The sequence below is a fragment of the Nyctibius grandis genome, chromosome 2 (assembly GCF_013368605.1).
Source record: "Nyctibius grandis isolate bNycGra1 chromosome 2, bNycGra1.pri, whole genome shotgun sequence".
In the NCBI taxonomy this organism is placed as follows: Eukaryota; Metazoa; Chordata; class Aves; order Nyctibiiformes; family Nyctibiidae; genus Nyctibius; species Nyctibius grandis.
The window spans coordinates 5,939,381-5,947,445 of NC_090659.1; positions in this window are offsets into that span (position 1 = coordinate 5,939,381).

Below are 8,065 nucleotides of genomic sequence, written 5' to 3' on the forward strand. Positions count from 1 at the left end.
GTTTTATATGCAAGAAATAACTCGAGCATCAGCTCCAAGAAGGCACTGAAAAATGCCGATTTGCAGTACTCGTGCATTGAAGATCTCTCTTGATGATTACACAAACGATGTGCATGGAAAAGATGGGGCCAAATATCAAGTATGCTCCTGCTATGTGCCTTTCTGTCCAGGAAAAAGCATTACAGACTGATTCTTTCAGTAACCTGCTAACCCTGGATTGCTCGGCAAGAAAACAGAGGAGCCATGGCTACATGCAGGCATTGTTCCCAGCTAAGCCTCGTGTTTTCTTCACAAATGCTGAAATACCACAGAGAATGATGTAATGTCAATCTGTACAACTATTTGCAAATGCATGAGTCCCATTTGACTTATTCAGTAGTTACATATAAAAAAAAACCTGGCAGAGAATTTCTACTGTTATCGCACAACAGCTTGCATTTAAAAAGCTATTGTGCTTAAGTGCAAATTGAAAATTAACATATCTCCAAAAAAAAAAAAAAAGCTAAATGCTTAGAATACATCTAGTAGATACAATGTCAAGACCAGTCCCAGCTCTGGAGTTCACACCCAGCAAACTTTTTATAATCGGACACTATCTGATGGGCAAGCAAATTTTGCCCTTACAGTTTTAGTGCCACTGATGTAGAGCTCAGCCCTGGTGGAATTTGGTTGAATTTACTCTGAGCCAATACTTGAATGCCTCTACGCTGCCTTATGATTTGAATAAGGAGTTGGCTGTGAAACAAACTAGCCCAGACTTTGTGAAATTCATCTCTCTTTTAGCAATACAGGAGAAATGACATCCTGGAGACAGCTCTGGACTGTTCTGACATTGTATGATATTTTACAGGGTGATTCAGAATTGCAATACTAGACGATGACATTTTATTTCAAAGATAAATCTAGGTGATTCCTTACAAGTTTCACCTCAATTTGTTTAAGAAGGATTATGGACTGTTTCTCTCTGCCAGCATGGCTGGCCTGCATTAAAAGAGCTGTACATTCCTAGTGGATTGGTGTCCACGCCATAGAAAACAGCTTCTACATTGGCATCTTTGTGACGGGTCTTTGCAGAGGCAGGTAGTGAATGGGTATGGAGAAATCTACTGCGTTTCCTTGCCGTGTAGCTAGTGCTAGACTGAGGGAACTCACCTGTCCTTGTGATCTCAGCAATACATAGGACGGTTTCTGTCCACAGGGCTCTTGATCAAGCCCCTTTTCATGAGCTCCACATTTTTGTTTTGATAAAAAAATGTTATTTGTTTGTCGCAGCATAACAGCCAATAAAGGGAGAGGCAGAAAGTGCTCTGCTTTAGTTTAATTTTTGTACATATATGTTATCTGCCATCTGAAACTTATGAGCAAGCACCCCCTGTCCAGTGTCTTGATAAGAGTGGCAGAAAGTTACCATCCTGAGGTACTATTTTGGCTTTGTTTGCTTTGACTTCATCTCTGACAGGAGTAATCCATCTGTAGCTTAGTGCGGTTTTTCGCTGCATTTCATACCGTCTGCTTTAGTTGCAGTTCGTGGTTTACAGAGGGTGCTTAGGATTGTGTGTACGAAGTAGGCTAGATCCTCATAGCTGAGCATTCACAAGTGGCTACTTGCCTTTGATCACAAATAATTTATTGCTGAGTTACTTGGGAGGCTATTGCTGCATGGTAAGAAAAACCCCCAACACCCCCAGCACCTTGAATCCTGTGTCCAGTTCTGGGCCCCGCACTTCAAGAAAGATGTTGAGGTGTTGGAGCGAGTCCAGAGGAGGGTGACCAAGCTGGTGAAGGGTCTGGAGGGTCTGACCTACGAGGAACGGCTGAGGGAGCTGGGGTTGTTTAGCCTGGAGAAGAGGAGGCTCAGAGGTGACCTTATTGCAGTCTACAACTACCTGGAGGGAGGTTATAGTGAAGTGGGAGTCGGCCTCTTCTCCCAGGCAACTAGCGATAGGACAAGAGGACACAGCCTCAAGCTTCGCCAGGAGAGGTTCAGGTTGGACATTAGGAAGAATTTCTTTTCAGAAAGGGTTATTAGACATTGGAAGGGGCTGCCCAGGGAGGTGGTGGAGTCACCATCTCTGGAGGGGTTTAAGAAAAGCCTGGACATGGCACTTAGTGCCATGGTCTAGTTGACAGGGTGGTGTCAGGGCAATGGTTGGACTCGATGATCCCAGAGGTCTCTTCCAACCTGGTTGATTCTGTGATTCTGTAACATCCACATTGGGTTAGAGAAAATATAAATAAAGTAGGAATACTTTGGGTTGGAAAGGACTTCTGGAAGTCACCTGAGCCAAACCCCTGCTCAAAGCAGGGCTAACTTCGATGCTGTATGCTGTCTTGAACAGTGGCCAGCAGCAGAGAAGAGAAAAAACAAAGAAAAATACAGCTATCTTGCACTTTGAAAACCTTGCCTAGCTTTTACAGTCAAGGATGTAGGACTTTGTGAGATGGAGGTTGTATTTGAATCATCTCTTAATAGCCATTGATAAACCTGCCCTGCATGATGACTCCAATCTCTTAACCCATTTTTTGGTTTAAATATCCAAAATAAACTGCAGCACTGAGTTCCACTAATTTAATTATGTTCTGTGAAAAAATATTTATGCTGGTGGTTGAAACCTGCTTCTTGATAACTTACACATGTGTCTCCTGAAGAAGCTAAGTGGCCTGAAATGAAAGCAAAGCAATAAAAAGGCAATTAGGGTGAGGAGGGGTGTTCTCTGCTGTGCCTGTTGTTGTTTTCTTAAAGGGAGGCCCCAGAACAGAGGACAGTAAGTTCAGCTGAGTGAGCAATGGAGGAAATGAAGAGAGATATATAATATTCCAGAGATATTAAAGATTGGAGGCAGAAGGTGTAGGACCCATATACTGGAAGGTTTTTATTTATGAAGTGTCTCCACCATGAGTAGTGGGACAGAAACCCTGTGGGCCAGGCATGTGGGTAGGGGCAGTGTGGTAAAATACCAAAGAAGAAGTGATGATATAGTGGGAAAGAGGCTACATGGACCTTCATCATAGCACCTGGAAGTTAGGTGCTGAGAGGAGGAGGGATTACTGTGGCGGAGCTGAAGGCTTGTTCCCTTGCATGAAGAAAACAATCAACAAGTAGCAAGAGATGCAAAAGTGGCAAAGATGAGCAAAGCAGCTGACTCCTCAAACAGAGAGGCAAAAGTCAGAGGATTGTCAGTAGCTCAAGGCTTCAAGAGGGAGAACATCAACATGGAGAAGTATTAAATCCTGAAGGAAAAAACAAAACAAAACAAAACAGCAGGCTGGTCAGGCTAGTTGGACAGCCAGGAAACACCGAGCCATTTGGTGAGGTTGTCAATGCCATCAGTGTCAACAGAGCTGGTGGCAGAGGGCACCCCAGAAGCACTGTGCATCTGTCCCAGGGAGGTGTGGGGGATGTTGCTGCCCCTTCTGCCTGCCTGTCCTTGGCCAGCAAAGGCCCTTGGATGCCTTATCAGGGTCATGAGCACAGTAGTGCTTAGCCTAACAGTTCAAAAAGATCCTAGCTGTCTTTCAAGTGTGTTAGCTGATAAATAATTGCTTTACACTTCACAGTTATGTATATGTTACTGTTTTTGCCTGGCTAAAGATGCCCAAACACACTGACCCAAAGGAGAGGCTGTAACCACATATGCCCAGGATGAAGGACAGCAGAGAGAAGACAACAGAGGTTCCTACCTGCCCACAAAAGGGCACATCTACAAGGGTGAACAACTCCTGTTGAGGAAAAACTGGTCACTAGTGAGTGGGAGGATCATGGACTGCACCCCTGAGGAAGGACTTGGGACAGGGTGTTGAGGCTGAAAAAGATCCTGAAGGTCATAGGAAGGATCAGCAGTGGATTTTCCCCTGTTAAGACAAGCATCAGTGCCTGGAGTGAATCAGAAATAACTGTGCCAGAATGATATTCAAAGAAGAGTATGTTCAGGTGAGCTTTGGTAAAAGCCTTTCAGTCCTTGGAAAGAAGTGTGAAAGCCAGAGAAATTATTGCAGATTAGTATAGTTGGTACAAGGATTATGGCTAGGAAGAAAAGTCATGCAATGGGGACTCATCTGATGATGGATAATGCTGAAGACCTATGTCTTCACTTAACGAGACTTACGAGAAGAGCTTTAAACTAGGAAATGAGGAAAATGGTTTGGGAGAGTAGTGAAATCCTTACAGCTCTTTTTATAAGAAAAGAAGGGGGAAAAAAGGAGTAATACTGCTGCCAACTGTAGCCATGTTGGCAATATCAATAGTCAAATTTATTTACATTTACATGGCTAGAAAGTATGTGGCCAATAGGAGACAATGGCCATGCTTGTGTATTCACACCAGGCAAGCGTATTGCAGGTGATGTGCAGAGCATGAAACTGAATATGATGCTGACTGCATTGAGGTGGAATAGCAGCAGTGATTATTACATGACAAGGAGTAATCATGTTGGAAATGCACTGTGCAGAAATGACAGAAATAGCAGTTTAAAGGTAGTGGAGGAGTAGAATCTTATTTTAAAGTTGTTAAGATATTATAAAAAAAGAGTGATAATGTGGATAAAGTAGATTAGTTATGATCAAAATCATTCTACGAAAGGGTGTCAAAGGAGGCCCTTCTGGGATAGACTGGGGAGTTGAATTTTGATATGAACAAAGACTTACTTAATGCTATTAGAGAGAGAAATACTCCTGAGATTTGTATTAGAGGAAATTTTAATTTCCTAGTCATCAAGACTGAAAACCGTTAGCAATCATAGGCCATGGGTGTGAAAATCAAAAGATCTGTTTAACTGAGCAGTCAGTGAACCAACAGAGGGTGATACTACTTAAAATTTTGTTTCTGTGACTAACATTAACAACTTAAAGGAGATGGTTATAGAAAAAAAACCTTGAGTGAGCAAGTGAGGCTGATTTAGTTGATTTGACCTGGAATGTGGGTCTGTGACTCTTAGTTTAGAAAGGGAAAACCATGCACAACTGGAGGGAACTAAATGGTGAAGAATGGACTAAGAAGCTCAAGATTTCACTTTAAAAGAAGCCTGTTTTCTGAAAAAACAGCCTTGTTTTCTGTAACAAGGGGAACATTTTGGTCCAAGTTTGCTTTCAGCATATAGCAAAGTGGGCCAGGCCAGACACCTCTTTGGCCTGAGACAGCTGCTCAAGGCAGGAAGGGTCAGCACAAGCAGTGAAAGGTTAGAGAAGTAATACCGACAAAGTCTTTCAGTGCAAAGTGTTAGGAAATTTTAATTATCAGCCTCATCACTAGCCTGATGTGTAATAACTTTACATCAGAGGATTCAGCAGGTGCTTGGGCAGAGAATAAAATTAACAAATCTGTCTTGACACAAGGTGAACATTCAGGATGACTCCCATTGATTTTTTGTGTCTGTTCCTTAGGAATGGGGATAAATGCACACACCAAAGAACCCCACCTGCCTAAGGAGGATGTACCCCTCCTCAAATCCTGTGATGACTGTATTTGGATCAGAAAACAGCTGCTTGTGGTGATGTGACAACAGTTGGCTGGCATGCAGGTGGCCTTGCTTAACACACGTCTGGAAGATCACACCCCTTCCTGGGGATACCAAATGGTAGTCGGGGGAGTTATCTTAGCCGAACGTTGAACAGACAGAGTGGAAATTTGATTCTGGACTTCCACAGAAACACACTCAACGTTTTTTCCTGCTAGCTTCATACAAAAAATATCTTAATATCTTCATCAATGACACAGACAGCGGGATCGAGTGCACCCTCAGCAGGTTTGCAGATGACACCACGCTGAGTGGTGCGGTTTACATGCTGGAGGGAAGGGATGCCATCCAGAGGGACCTGGTCAAACTTGAGAAGTGGGCCCATGTGAACCTCGTGAGGTTCAACAAGGCCAAATGCAAGGTCCTGCACCTGGGCCGGGGCAATCCCAGGTATCAATACAGGCTGGGGGATAAAGGGATTGAGAGCAACCCTGAGGAGAAGGACTTGGGGGTACTGGTGGATGAAAAGCTGGACATGAGCCCACAATGTGCGCTCGCAGCCCAGAAGGCCAATCATATCCTGGACTGCATCAAAAGAAGAATGGCCAGCAGGTTAAGGGAGGTGATTCTGCCCCTCTACTCTGCTCTGGTGAGATCCCATCTGGAGTACTGTGTCCAGCTCTGGAAGCCTCAGGACAGAAAAGACATGGACCTGTTGGAGTGGGTCCAGAGGAGGGCCACGAAGATGATCAGAGGGCTGGAGCACCTCTCCTATGAAGAGAGGCTGAGAGAGTTGGCGTTGTTCAGCCTGGAGAAGAGAAGGCTCTGGGGAGACCTTATAGTAGCCTTCCAGTACCCAAAGGGGGCCTTACAAGAAAGATGGGGACAAACTTTTTAGCAGGGCATGTAGTGATAGGATGAGAGGCAATGGTTTTAAACTGAAAGAGGGTAGATTTAGGTTAGATATTAGGAAGAAATTCTTTACTGTGAGGGTGGTGAGACACTGGAACAGGTTGTCCAGAGAAGTTGTGGGTGCCCCCTCCCTGGAAGTGTTCAAGGCCAGGCTGGATGGGGCTTTGAGCAACCTGGTCTAGTGGAAGATGTCCCTGCTGACTGCAGGGGGGGGTTGGACTAGATAATGTTTAAAGGACCCTTCCAACCCAAACTATTCTATAATTCTACGAAAATTCCCTCTTGTGAGTCATTTTTCACTTCCCAATATCTCTGACAACACAAGCTGACTACAGCATTGCACGTTCTCACTGATTACTCGTAAAGCCTCTGATGCTTTTCTGTTCTGTTTTACCTTAAAATCCCACCTGTTTGAGTCCTAGGTTTTGTGTTTGGTTTATTCTGTGACTGTAGAAGAAATCTGATGTTCCTGGGTCTTAAAATGATTGAAAACTCAGTGGACCTGGACACTACAGCTGTCAATGGCAAATTAAAAGAATCCCAGTTGTACTGTTTTCTGAAGCCTTAGCCATGATTTTGAACAGTAGGGGTTAACAATAATGATAATAGCTAAAAATAGTAAATACCTATATATTCTTTCAGAAAATCTCTACTCTAGACCCTGCACTTTCATGTCAAAGGAGATCTCTTGCTTGTTTTCTGACTTTAACATTTTACAGACTTTAAAAAATGCTATAATGAAGCCTAAGAAGAGAATAAGATAATGTCACAGTGATTGAGGAGACTTGGGTTTAATTCTTTGTTGCTGTTTTCTTTTGTGATCTCAGGCAAGTAGTTTTTTTCTGTCTGCTTTGATTCTTCACCTCTAACTGAGGACAATAGCGTTTTCTTGTTTCTCCTGGAGGTGCATTATTTTAATCCCTATAATAGACAATCAAGAGTGCAGACACTACAGCAAGGGGGACTGTGCTAAATACAACAGCTCAGCAGAAGTAGAAGAAAACTCCAAGGCTCATGACGTTTAGGGCTGAATTGTTTAAATATTTCTACCAGTTTGTTGTGCCCTCTGTGAACATGGGAGGTGAGGATATCAGTAACATCTTCATCTCAGTGGGTTAAAGATCTGAACCCTGCTGCTGACTCAAACCTTTGTCTTAGTAATACGAATGTCTTTTCAGCTGTTAATCTCTGATGTTGAAAAAGGCTGTAGAAAACCTTTCTGTGAAATGTTTCTTCACAGAAAGCCACCTGTGAAATGGAAGAGTGGGATGAGCTTGGTTTTTTTGTTTGTTAAAATAGGAAATAAGGTACTCTAATGAATTGCTCTTGTGCTGCTTGAGTTTTGTGGCTAGATTGTTACAGCTTGGGCCTAGTAATATATTTAACCAATTTAGAAAAAGAGATGAGTAGATCAGCAAGGAGATTGCACAGCATATTGATCCCCCAGAGCCATAAAGGCTGTCCACAAAAGACACTGGCTAATACCTTTGGATTTGCTGAACTTCAGGCAGAAGCAGCCCTGAAGGAGGAAATTCCCCAGCTACCTCTGGACAAAACGGCCACGTGACAGAATGATAGTGCTGTCGTTCAGATGTCTGATTTATTCCCAGTTTCTTTTTCTTTAATTCCCATTTTCTTCGGTAGCACTCTTTAGTCTTTTGGAGACAGGGTAACATCTTTATTTCTGTACTTCATTGGTT